This window comes from Hyla sarda, chromosome 8 (genome assembly GCF_029499605.1).
Source record: "Hyla sarda isolate aHylSar1 chromosome 8, aHylSar1.hap1, whole genome shotgun sequence".
NCBI lineage: Eukaryota > Metazoa > Chordata > Amphibia > Anura > Hylidae > Hyla > Hyla sarda.
Genome location: NC_079196.1, coordinates 200,118,023 through 200,131,644, shown reverse-complemented (window position 1 = coordinate 200,131,644; position 13,622 = coordinate 200,118,023). Strand labels below are relative to the sequence as shown.

General features: G+C 44.5%; 2 protein-coding genes across 8 annotated transcripts in view; one reads left to right on the top strand and one right to left on the bottom strand.

Moving 5' to 3' along the window:
* TEDC2 (tubulin epsilon and delta complex 2) overlaps positions 1-13,622 on the top strand; it is a 206,158-nt gene that overhangs the window by 49,988 nt on the left and 142,548 nt on the right. The gene's annotated exons all lie outside the window — the stretch shown is intronic.
* The window catches only part of LOC130283916 (ankyrin repeat and fibronectin type-III domain-containing protein 1-like), a 443,479-nt gene that overhangs the window by 401,236 nt on the left and 28,621 nt on the right, over positions 1-13,622 (bottom strand). For 2 of the 6 annotated variants that reach the window (XM_056533657.1, XM_056533662.1), the window contains exon 4: positions 9,060-9,109. The exons of the other annotated variants lie outside the window; for them this stretch is intronic. The gene's annotated coding sequence lies outside the window, so the exon portion shown is untranslated. The remainder of the gene's footprint in view (positions 1-9,059; positions 9,110-13,622) is intronic. 6 annotated transcript variants of the gene reach the window in all.

Here is a 13,622-nt window from a genome sequence, read left to right as displayed (position 1 = left end):
GCACTGAGCCCGCCCTCACTCACCAGGCATTCACTTCTTCCCTGAATCTGCTGTGCTGTGCTGGGTCTCTTCATTCAATTCAATCACTGCAGGCTGCTCTGTTACCCCCTCTTAACAGGACAGGAGTGAGCACAGAGAAGTGCTAGTCCTGCCCTCACTTCCTGGACATTGTCCCAGCCTGTGCTTCAGCCAGACAGGATTATCTTCCGGTATGGTATGGGGACCCCTAGTGGTCTTTTTTTTTTATTTTTTATAAGCCATACTATAAAAAACTGAAATGTTATGAAGTATATTAGAAAGGTTAAAGGGGTTTTCCAGGAAAAACCTTTTTCTTTATATCAACTGGCTCCAGAAAGTTAAACAGATTTGTAAATTCCGACTAATAAAAATCTTAATCCTTCCAATAATTATCAGCTGCTGAAGTTGAGTTGTTCTTTTCTGTCTGGCAACAGTGCTCTCTGCTGACACCTCTGCTTGTCTCGGGAACTGTATGGAGTAGGTTTGCTATGGGGATTTGCTTCTACTCTGGACAGTTCCCAAGACAGGTGTCATCAGAGAGCACTTAGACAGAAGAGAACAACTCAACTTCAGCAGCTCATAAGTACTGAAAGGATTAAGATTTTTTAATAGAAGTAATTAACAAATCTGTTTAACTTTCTGGAGCCAGTTGATATAAAGTTTATATATATACATATATATATATATATATATATATATATATATAAAGTTTTTTTCCTAGATAACCCCTTTAAGGTTTTGCCAAGATGTACATCATATAAACGTTTTTTTTATTCTGACAGTGCCTGTTTAATGAATATATATACTAAATGGTGCATATAGGTTAAATGACAAAACAAATCATTAACCATTCACTGTACCCAAACCCTACAGACATAAACCATCCTGTCGAAAATACTCTGCTGCTCGAAACTATATACAATTTCCATCACTGACTCCTACGCACTGCATTCGGCAAGCTACGTACTAAATGATTAAAAATAGACGAGTGAATGAACTGAAGTGTGAAAATGCCGAAAAGACTCTCTACAAATTACAAATCCCCCCCCCCCCCAGCACCAGGACCTCCATCTGGGCTTATGTCTTTTGTGTGGGTACTGCAGATTATTATAAATGTAATGCCATCAAGCATTTTCCTCCTTATAGGCAGCAGATGAAGAATATTATAGGGGTACTCCGGTGGAAAACTTTTTTTTTTTTTTTCAAATCAACTGGTGCCAGAAAGTTAAACAGTAATTTGTAAATTACTTCTATTAAAAATTCTTAATCCTTCCAGTACATAATAGCGGCTGTATACTACAGAGGAAGTTCTTTTCTTTTTGGATTTCTTTTCTATCACGAGCACAGTGCTCTCTGCTGACACATCTGTCCGTTTTAAGAACTGTCCAGAGCAGCATATGTTTGCTATGGGGATTTGCTCCTGCTCTGGACAGTTCCTAAAATGGACAGAGGTGTCAGCAGAGAGCATTGTGGTCAGACAGAATAGAAATCCAAAGAGAAAAGAATTTCCTCTGTAGTATACAGCTGCTAATAAGTACTGGAAGGATTAAGAATTTTTTATAGAAGTAATTTACAAATCTGTTTAACTTTCTGGCATCAGTTGATTTAAAAAAAAAAAAGTTTTCCACCGGAGTACCCCTTTAAGGGATGTTGCACTATTTGGGGAAAAATTTTAAATGTGCATCTTGGAATTAGTGAGTTATTGCAGATTATTGAGGCTACAGCTAATTCAAGTCTCTTTTACATTGATATTGTATTAGAGAATTTCACTGTTTGCAATGGGCTACAACAGCGGTCTCCAAACTGTGGACCTCCAGATGTTGCAAAACTACAACTCCCAGCATGCCCGGACAGCCGTTGGCTGTCCGGGCATGCTGGGAGTTGAAGTTTTGCAACATCTGGAGGTCCACAGTTTGGAGACCACTGAGCTACAACATAATCATGGACCAAGCTCCAAAGCTTCAGTAAAGGCTGCCACAATAGAGCTACTTGGCCCCAATCCAAAATCTGTAACAGGATCCCCATCTACCATGGACCATTTCCCTTATGGCCATTGTGCAGGGTTAAAAATTTTTGATGAACTCCATAGACTTTGTAGTAGGTAAGAAAAGTTCCCCAATGGCCACTTTATTTTGGAAGCATTATGAGTAGAAGGAGAAGGCTGATGACTAAGACACCATTAAAGGAGTACTCCGGAGGGAAAAAAAATCATATCCACTGGTGACAGAAAGTTAAACAGATTTGTAAATTGCTTCTATTAAAAAAATCTTAATCCTTCCAGTACTTATTAGCAGCTGTATACTACAGAGGAAGTTGTGCAGTTCTTTCCAGTCTGACCACAGTGCTCTCTGCTGACACCCCATAGAAAATCTCTCCTGCTCTGGACAGTTCCTGACATGGACAGAGGTGGCAGCAGAGAGCACTGTGGCCAGATTGAAACAAACTACACAACTTCCTCTGGAGCATACAGCAGCTCTTAAATACTAGAAGGATTAAGATTTTTATATAGAAGTAATTAACAAATCTGTTTAACTTTGTGGCACCAGTTCATTTACAAAATTTTTTTCCCACCGTAGTACCCCTTTAAAGGGGTACTCTGGCGCTAAGACATCTCATCCCCTATCCAAAGGATAGGGGATAAGATGTCAGATCGTCGGGGTCCAGCTGCTGCGGACCCCCCGGGATCTACCATGCAGCACCCACCTTTAGCGGCTTCCGGAACCGCTGGAGGTCCTCAGGCTGAGTCCATCTCGACCACGAGGACGGAGCATAGTGACATCACGGCTCCTCCCCCGTGTGACATCACGCTCCGCCCCCTCAATACAAGTCTATTGGAGGGGCGTGACAGCTGTCACTCCCCCTCCCATAGGCTTGCATTGAGTGGGCGGAGCGTGACATCACACGTGGGCGGAGCCGTGACATCACTACGCTCCGTAACCGTGATCGCCAGTAATCAGACCCGGAGCGAACAAGCTCCGAGGACTGATTCTAACGGGGTGCGGCGTGTAAGATCACGGGGGATCCCCAGCGGCGGGACCCCCGCGATCAGGCATCTTATCCCCTAAGCTTTGGATAGGGGATAAGATGTCTTAGCGCCGTAGTACCCCTTTAAGTAAATGGAGCACATTTTATGGGTGTTCACTCTGCCTTAGCGTTTCTCTGCATAAGACAATGTTCACACTACATAATCTCCACCTGAAGACATTTCAGGCCAGAGATTCCATCGGAGCGGCGGCAGCCAAAGTCCATCAACGCTAGGGCCGCGTGGACATGCACCATCACCATTGACGGCAATGCAATCCACGCGTAATATTCCGCCAACAGAATTAACATGTTCTTTCTTATGGCGGGTCCATTTCCACTGCAGAATTCTGCAATGTGAAAGGGTCAACGGAAGGCCTATTTACACCGATGTTAGATTTGTGCAGCAGAATCTCTGAGCAGAGATTCCTTAGTGTGAACATACCCTAAATAACACTTGTAAGGAGGGTAGGCCTTGTCCCCCCAACCTTGTTCTATTGTCTTTCCCTGAAACGTCTGCCTGTTTTCCCCCTCTTGTTCCCTGATGGAGTACTTGCCAAACACACATGATGTTGCACATAGCCAGGAAGCGGGACCAAGGAGAACCCCGTGCTGAAGGACGAGAAGCATTGCACTATAGTACAGTGATCCCTCAACTTACAATGGCCTCAACATACAATAGTTTCAACATACAATGGTCTTTTCTGGATCATTGTAACTTGAAACCAGACTCAACATACAATGCTATGGAATCTGCAAAACATGTCAATGGCTGGAAGAACTGACCAATCAGAATGGGCATTCACTGGTAAAACCCCTGTATTCCTAAAGTGCCTGCAGTGACTGGTGTCTGGTAGCGCCCCCTACAGTACAGGGAGGTATTACATGTTCTGTGCTCTTACCTGTGCCAGGGTTACCTGCTCCTTTGGGCATCAGGTAAGGGCGGCTCCATTTCCTTTTTAAGGACATTGCGGGTTCTGTACAGGACCCTGAAGAAACTTCTGTCCTCTACATAGACCAGTGTTTCCCAAAGAGGGTGCCTCCAGCTGTTGCAAAACTACAACTCCCAGCATGCCCGGACAGCCTGCGGCTGTCCGGACATGCTGGTAGTTGTAGTTTTGCAACAGCTGGAGGCACCCTCTTTGGGAAACACTTACATAGACAGTGATTACAGCTCCCAGCAGATCTTTCTTACTTTTATATATAAGGACTTGTTTTATCTATATTAGTTATCTACTTATTTTTCTTTAATCCTCACTTTTTCCTATTTTTGGGTCACATTTTGGTGGCTTCAGAACCAATTACAGTGGTCCCTCAAGTTACAATATTAATTGGTTCTGGGACGACCATTGTATGTTGAAACCATTGTATGTTGAGACCAGAACTCTATGGAAACCTGGTAATTGGTTCTAAAGGCACCAAAATGTCATATAATGTAGATAACTAATACAGATAAAGCAAATCCTTACATATAAAAGTAAGAAATATCTGCTGGGAGCTGTAATCACTGTCTATGTCAGTGTTTCCCAAGCAGGGAGCCTCCAGCTGTTGCAAAACTACAACTCCCAGCATGCCCGGACAGCCAAAGGCTGTCCGGGCATGCTGGGAGTTGTAGTTTTGCAACAGCTGGGGGCACCCTGCTTTGGAAACACTGGTCTATGTAGAGGACAGGAGCTTCTTCGGGGTCCTGTACAGTACGGGCAATGTCCTAAAAAAACTAATGGAGTTGCCCTCACCTGGTGTCCAAAGGAGCAGCTAACCCTGGTACAGGTAAAGTGTACAGAACATGTAATACCTCCCTGTACTGTAGGGGGCACTACCAGACACCAGTCAGTGCATACACTTCAGTAATACAGGTCGGTTCTTTCAGCCATTGACACGTTTAACAGATCTGGACTGTCTGTACATTGTATGTTGAGTCTGGTTTCAACTTACGATGGTCCAGAAAAGACCATTGTATGTTGAAACTATTGTATGTTGAGGTCATTGTAAGTTGAGGGATCACTGTACCAGGTTTCCATAGAGTTCTGGTCTCAACATACGATGGTTTCAACATACAATGGTCGTCCTGGAACCAATTAATATTGTAACTTGAGGGACTACTGTACTGCCATAAGAGCATGGACAAGATAATAAAAGGAGGAAGTAACAGGAAGGGTGCTGAGTTTGGCTGTGTCTGGGTACACAGTCAGGGAGACCTACTACTGAATGCCTAAAGGTGCATTCACTCTGTTTTCTTCATACGGTGACCGGATCTAGCTGGTAAATGTGAAAACCAGGCTCTCCCCCATATCCCAGCCGGACCCGGCCCGCATCTCATTCATGTGAAGGAGCCGACCGGAGTCAGATAGTGACTCGGGTTGGGCCAATTTTGCCCCATATCCAGTTTTCTGGCCGGACTGAGAACCGCATGCGGGGCTAAAATGAACCAACCCGAGTCATTATAGGACTCTGGTCAGCTCATACAAATAAATGAGATGCAGGCCAGGTCCGTCTGGGATACGGGAGTGCTCGGTTTTCCCCATCTCCGGATCTGGTCACCGTTTTGAACAATCGTGGTGTGAATGCCCCCTTAGCAGCAGTTCTGATTCAGCCTCTATGAGTCAAGATGGGAGACAGGAGAGACTCGTGTACTGTGTGCAGTAGACAGAGAGGACATCTGCCTTTAGAACTGACTAAAAAGGTCTTCGGAATCCCTGCCTGGAGACAGCAATGCATTTCCAAATGGATGTTCATCCTTTTGACGGGTTTGCGGCTCCTTGGGATAATACTTAGGTCAAACATAGGATTTTTAAGAAGGAATTTCAAAGTGCCCTAGTGCTAACAATAGAGGCGGCAAAATGTCTACATAATTTACATTGTATTCTTTACATAGGATGGTTAAGGGGTTAGTAGGACTCTGTTTGAAAAGGACATCTGCAGCGAAAACAACTTATCCCCTATCCACAGGAGAGCACTGTGGTCATGATGTCAGCAGAGAGCTCTGTGTTCCAAAAAGAAAATAATTTCCTCTGTAGTATTCAGCAGCTAATAAGTACTGGAAGGATTAAAACATTTTTATAGAAGTAATTAGAAATCTGTTTAATTTCTGGCACCAGTTGATTTAAAAAATAAAGTTTTCCACCGGAGTACCCCTTTAAAGATTACATACAAAGCCTATTCAAGCGCAGTTGGATACAGCAACACATTAGCAGGGGTCCAGGAGGATAAGATCTATAGTGCTGTAGCATTGACTGCTAACAATGAAGTTTTTGATCTTAGAAGGAGTAGAGCAACAGAAGACAATGGGGAGATTTATCAAATCCTGTCCGGAGGAAAAGTTGCCAAGTTGCCCATAGCAACCAATCAGATCGCTTCTTTCATTTCTCAGAGGCCTTTTCAAAAATGAAAGAAGTGATCTGATTGGTTGCTATGGGCAATTCTTCCTCTGGACAGGTTTTGATAAATCTCCCCCAATATTTTTCTATGCCCAAGATGGTTTGAGGGGCATTGGGGCCGCTCTGCCAGTGGGTCGTTCCCCTGTGGGCACTGGTGTTGCGACGGTGGTGGACGCCGCCCAGTGCTACGCCATTTTATGCTAGGGACGTTAGGGACCCACTCTTAATAGGTGGCCTTGATGTGGCGAGTGGGCTTGTACCTTTTGATCAAAACGTATATACTAACAACCTATTAGTTTTTGAAATTATGCTGAGAAGCAATTAGATCAAAATACAAAATTGTGGATGTGCGGCCATGTCTGTTTTTTCTACCCGGATTCTAATTTACAAATCTGTTTAACTTTCTGGCACCAGTTGATATAAAAAAAAAAATTAAATAAAATTAAAAAGTTTTTCACCCCTTTAACCTCGTACAATAAACGTAATATAGGAAGGCAAATGTTTTATCCAAGGAACTCTTTAGAATGTGCCCAAATGGCACACATTGTAGAGGTGTGAAAATGAAGAGCTGTAATGGCTTTCTGTAGTGCACATAATAGGTGACTAGCGTGGCTGAAAAGACTTTCGAGAAGCTTTTATAGGTGTGAATATTATCCATTAGGCTGATTTACTATGGCAGAGCATTCCAGAGTACAGGTGCACTATGGGAGAAACCTTTGGGGATGAGCACATGAGTTCCTGGTAAGAAACGTACAGCTAGGTTTGTTTTCCCTTTACCCATATCTAGCCATGTATCTTAAAGGGGTACTCCACTGACCAGCGTTCAGAACATTTAGTTCTGAACTAGAGATGAGCGAACTTACAGTAAATTTGATTCGTCACGAACTTCTCGGCTCGGCAGTTGATGACTTTTCCTCCGTAAATTAGTTCAGCCTTCAGGTGCTCCGATGGGCTGGAAAAGGTGGATCCCTTCCTAGGAAAGAGTCTCCTAGGACTGCATCCACCTTTTCCAGCCCACCGGAGCACCGGAAAGCTGAACTAATTTATGCAGGAAAAGTCATCAACTGCCGAGCCGAGAAGTTCGTGACGAATCAAATTTACTGTAAGTTCGCTCATCTCTATTCTGAACGCTGTATGCGCTACTGGGACATCACGTCAGGCCCCCTCAATGCAAGTCTATGGGAGGGGGCGTGGCGGCCGCCACACCCCCTCCCATAGACTTGCATTGAGGGGTGTGACGTGACATCAAGAGGGGGCATGGCCGACCCCCGCAGCGCGCACACATCGTTCGAAGCTAAATGTCTCAAATAGTGTTGAGCACGAATATTCGAAATGCGAAGATTTTGCGAAGATTTAGAATATAGCGCTATATATTCGCAATGACGAATATTGTTTTCTTTCTTTACCGTACACATCACAACAATGATGTGTACTTTGTTAAAAAAATAAAAAGTGATCATCCCTCCCTGCTTCCAGTTTGTGGTCCTAAGAATGCTCCATTATTTACTGTGTGAGTCGGTGTGGAGCGCGAATATTTCGTTTATGTCAGTATGCAAATATTCGCAAATATCGGCACTTCCAGAGGACACTGATCCCTCCCTTCTTTTGGCTTGTGGGCCATTGATAGTTAGTGTTAGATAGGGTAGGTTAGTTTATCAGATAGGTTCTAGTGTAGGGTATAGTGTTAGTTGAAAGATATAATCGCGCATGCGCACTATACGAATTTCATTACGATTTTCGCATGGAAAAAAAAGTGAACAAACATTAGTGAATATGTGAATTTCGCGAACATAGGAGGAATATTCGTCCATATATTCGTGAAATATGGCAAATTCGAATATGGTCCCTGCCGCTCATCACTAGTCCCGAACGCTGGTCAGTGGAGTACCCCTTTAAAGGGGTACTCCAGTGGAAAATCTTTTCTTTTTTTAATCAACTGGTGCCAGAAAGTTAAACAGATTTGTAAATTACTTCTAATAAAAAAATCTTAATCCTTCCAGTACTTATTAGCTGCTGAATACTACAGAGGAAATTCTTTTCTTTTTGGAACACAGAGCTCTCTGCTGACATCACGAGCACAGTGCTCTCTGCTCACATCTCTGTCCATTTTAAGAACTGTCCAGAGTATTAGAAAATCCCCATAGCAAACATATGCTGCTCTGGACAGTTCCTAAAATGGACAGAGATGTCAGCAGAGAGCACTGTGGTCATGATGTCAGCAGAGAGCTCTGTGTTCCAAAAAGAAAATAATTTCCTCTGTAGTATTCAGCAGCTAATAAGTACTGGAAGGATTAAGATTTTTTAATAGAACTAATTTACAAATCTGTTTAACTTTCTGGCAACAGTTGATTTAAAAAAAAAAAGAATTAAAAAAATTTCCACCGGAGTACCCCTTTAATACCCAGGCTGAGGTAAAGTGGTTTGATAGTGTCCACCTGGCACCCAGCAACTCTTTTCCTATGGATATTATTAGCAACTATACAAAAATCTGCATTCTAGATGTGTTGTATTAATCTATCCAGAAGTTATTTCCTATATTGCAGTTATCTAAAGTTCCATTGTTTCATGTGTCACAATGACCACAGGACTAACCAAGAACACAGCCTTCTATGTATGGATATGTGGATCTGGGATGGTACTTACCTACTTGCAGCGTTGAGAAGTTGCTCACACAGCGACGATCCATCACACATCTGAGTAACAAAGAACACCAGAGGGAAGAGACTATTAGAGAACAGGGTGGAGATCTCCTCGTGATAGTTTAACCCTGTTCACAAACTATCTGTGCTTTATATAATCTGATCACACTAGCTGGGCTTTACTTCACCTGGGGCTAAGATATAGTCTGCTATTCTAGCCCTGTAATTCCAGACAAAAGACAGTGTGGCTCACTAGTGCCCCCTGGAAACACTATGAGAAAGTGAACGCATCTCATCTCCTCCTGCCCCATCCAGCTCGGACATTATTTAAAGTTTAAAGAGGTTATAAAAAGAATAAAAGAATAGAGAAGGGGTCTCTAAACTGTGGCCCTCCAGCTGTTGCAAAACTACAACTCCCAGTGGAGGACCACAGTTTGAAGACCACTGGTCTAGGGGTGAATAGCTGATTGGTAAGGCCCCAACCGCTGGGACCACCACTACTCATGAAAACGGTGGCCAATCCTCCCCCGATGAATGGAGCGGCACCGAGTTGTTTCAGATTTGTCAGCTGCACATCCATAAATCAAATCTTCTTTTCCACCACATCCCAGAGGCATCATTCCTCCAGTCTTCCGTTGTTTAGTTTTGGTGCCTGTGTGAATTGTAGCCTCAGTTTTCTGTTCTTAGCTGACAAGAGTGGCCCTTAGTGTGGTCTTCTGCTGTTGTAGCCTATCTGCTTCAAAGGGGTACTCCACTGGAAACTGGTGCCAGAAAGTTAAACAGATTTGTAAATTCCTCCTATTTAAAAATCTTAACCCTTCCAGTACTTATCAGCTGCTGTATGCTCCACAGGAAGTTCTTTTCTTTTTGAATTTCCTTTCTGTTTGACCACAGTGCTCTCTGCTGACACCTCTGTCCATTTTAGGAAATGTACAGAGTAGGAGCAAATCCCCATAGCAAACCTCTCCTGCTCCAGACAGACCCTGAAAGGGACTGAGGTGTCAGCAGAGAGCACTGTGGTCAGACAGAAAGGAAATTCAAAAAGAAAAGAATTTCCTGTGGACCATACAGCAGCTGATAAGTACTGGAAGGTTTAAAGGAAAACTGTCAGCTTCCCCCCACTAACCATCGGTACTGGCTGGTAGTACGGGGAATTCTGATAAGTTTGATGATTACCGTGCCCGCATCCGCCGGCCGTAATCTTCTATTTTAGGTATATGCTAATGAGGCGCTAACTGGCACCAGCCGGACTAACTGGAACTCTGACGTCAGCGCCACTGGCTGCAGCACCGCCCAGCTCATCAATATTCCTCCCCTCCCTCTTCTCCCCACTCTGTAATGAAGAGAGAGGTGAGGAATATTGGCGCTGCGGCCACTGGCGCTGACGTCAGAGTTCCAGTTAGCCCGGTGGGTGCTAGTTAGCGCCTCATTAGCATATACAGAAAATGGAAGATTACAGCCGAACGGCAGGGCGGATCTGGGCACGGTAAGGATCAAACTGATCAGCGTCCCCATCACTACCAGCCAGTACCACTGGTTAGTGCAGGGGGGGGGGGGGGGGGGGAGAGAAAGCTGACTGTTTTCCTTTAAGATTTTTTAAATAGAAGTAACTTACAAATCTATTTATCTGGTGCCAGGTGATTTAAATGTTTTTTCCAGGGGAGTACCCTTTTAAGGTTGGATGTGTTGTGCATTCAGAGATGATAATTTGCAGACCTTGGTTGTAACCAGTGGTTATTTGAGTTACAGTTGCTCTTCTGTCACCTCAACCTAGTTTGCCCATTCTCCTCTGACATTAACAAGGCATTTTCATCCACACAACTGCTGCTCACTGGATATTTATTTTCGGACCATTCTCTGTAAACCCTAGAGATGGTTGAAAATGGGTGAAAATCCCAGCAGAGCAGCAGTTTCTGAAATACTCAGACCGGCCCGTCTGGAACCAACAACCATGTCATGTACAAAGTCACTTCAATCCTCACTCTGGTGCTCGGTTTAAACTTTAGTAAGTTGTCTTGACCATATACACATGCCTAAATGCATTGAGTTGCTGCCTTGTCATTGGCCGATTAGCTATTTGTGTTAAAAAGCAAACAGGTATATCTAATAAAGTGGACCATTAGTGTATGAGATTCCGCATTAACAATGAGACATGATTTTTTGGCGTCCCTTTAGGAGGGTATGAATTGCTGTCCTTTCATAGTCATTATTCGGATCAGTTTAGTACAGCTATTCTTGCAGTGTAACATTCAATTCTGAGGTTGTCGGTGTAATTCAGCACATCAGTCTGCACTCCCCAATAGACCTCTGTATTCAGTGGTGTCATCTCTTCTGATGCCGTTCATTTCATAAAGCCGGAGTCAGCTGATTCTTTCTCGATAGCATCTCTCCTTTCCAAGCATAATGTCATGTTCAGCCGGTCTTCTTTCTTCCACCCACTGGTACCCACGTCCCCATCTTAGATAGTGTTGACTGTACTAGAATAATGTATTTTGCATGCACAAACACATAAATAGTGGTCCCTGATATCTCAGCTTCTTCTTTTTTCTCCTTTCCTTTTTGTTAAAGGGGTACTCCGGCCCTGAGACATCTTATCCCCTATCCAAAGGATAGGGGATAAGATGTCTTATCACGGGGGTCCCGCCACTGGGGACCCCTGCAATCTTGTATTTGCCACCCACCCGCCACGGTGCCAGCTCACAAACAGCCGGGTGGCGACCACGGGGCCGGGGAATTGAGATGTCACAACTCCGCCCCCGTGTGACGTCACCCGCCCCCGCTATGCAAGTCTATGGGAGGGGGCGGAGAATCGTGATGTCACGACTCCGCCCCCGTGTGACATCACCCCCGCCATGTAAGTCTATGGGAGGGGGCGGAGAATCGTGATGTCACAACTCCACCCCCGTGTGATGTCACACACCCCGCCCCCGCTATGCAAGTCTACGGGAGGGGGCAGAGAATCGTGATGTCACGACTCCGCCCCCGTGTGATGTCACATTCCCCTCCCCCGCTATGCAAATCTACGGGAGGGGGCAGATAATCGTGATGTCACGACTCCGCCCCCGTGTGATGTCACGCCCCGGCCCCGCTATGCAAGTCTATGGGAGGGGGCGTAACGTCACATGAGGGTGGAGTCGTGACGTCACGATTCTCCGGCCCCGTGGTCGCCACCCGGCTGTTTGTGAGCTGAAACAGGTGGGTGGCAAATACAAGATTGCGGGGGTCCCCAGCACCGGGACCCCCGTGGTGAGACTTCTTATCCCCTATGCTTTGGATAGGGGATAAGATGTCTCAGGGCCAGAGTATCCCTTTAAGAGGGTTTTATGAATTTATATAGAATCTTGTAAGAGGTTTTTTACCGTGTGTCACCCCAATAATAAGGTGATTACATGAGTGTTTTTTTTTACAGTGTGTCACCCCAGTAGTAAGGCGAAAACATAAGGAGGAGGCTTGTAGCAGTGTGTCACCCCAGTAGTACGGAGCCAATGGGCGGGTTTAAGGGGCGGCAAAATTAGCTTTCACCTAGGGTGACAAAAACTGCTTGCACCAGGCCTGTATGCATAGGTCCTAACTGTGCTAGCTGCAGCATTGTCAAGACAATAATTTTTCCATCCACTGACTTAAAGGGGTACTCCACTGGAAAACATTTTTTTTTTTAAATCAACTGGTGCCGGAAAATTAAACAGATTTGTAAATTACTTCTATTTAAAAATCTTAATCCTTCCAGTACTTATCAGCTGCTGTATTATCCACAGGAAGTTCTTTTCTTTTTGAATTTCCTTTCTGCCTGACCACAGTGCTCTCTGCTGACACCTCTGTCCATTTTAGGAACTGTCCAGAGTAGGAGCAAATCCCCATAGCAAATGTCTCTTGCTCTGGACAGTTCCTCACATGGACAGAGGTGTCGGCAGAGGGCACTGTGGTCAGACAGAAAGGAAATAAAAGAAAAGAAAAATAAAAGAACTTCCTGTGGATCATACAGCAGCTGATAAGTACTGGAATGATTAAGCATAGACATTGCAAAAACATTTTTTTAGTTGGCCACTCAAACATCAGATCTGAAATCTGATTTCTATAGGTAGCGTCTCCACTTTACCATTGCACCAGTTTAGAAAAACCAGTTTAGAAAAAAATGTATGTGAAGCAGTGCGACAATTTAGTGCCTCCAAACAGTGATCAAATGCAGTGGCTTTTGGAACATGATTAGGGCTGCGGGCAAATGGTTACTCCCGATCGGAATGGCTATGCATATCCGAGTGGAAAAATAGACATGTCTATTCTGTCGCGGAAATTCCACTGTGTGCACAGTCCAGCAGAATCCCACTGAAATCAATAGGACTGTATTGCAGCGGAATGTCCATGCGGAAAATTCTGGCGGAATTCCTCCATGTGAACATACCCTGACTCTGGTAAAGCACAGGTTCCTTTAGGACTTTGGCCACAGGAGGTCAGGAGCAGCCTAGGATGTCAGCGGTCCAGTACAGGTAGTGTGATGACATCACTGTATTGTGCCGCCTGCAAGAGACCACAGACAGCAGGAAGAGGATACAGCTGCTTGTCATGGGAA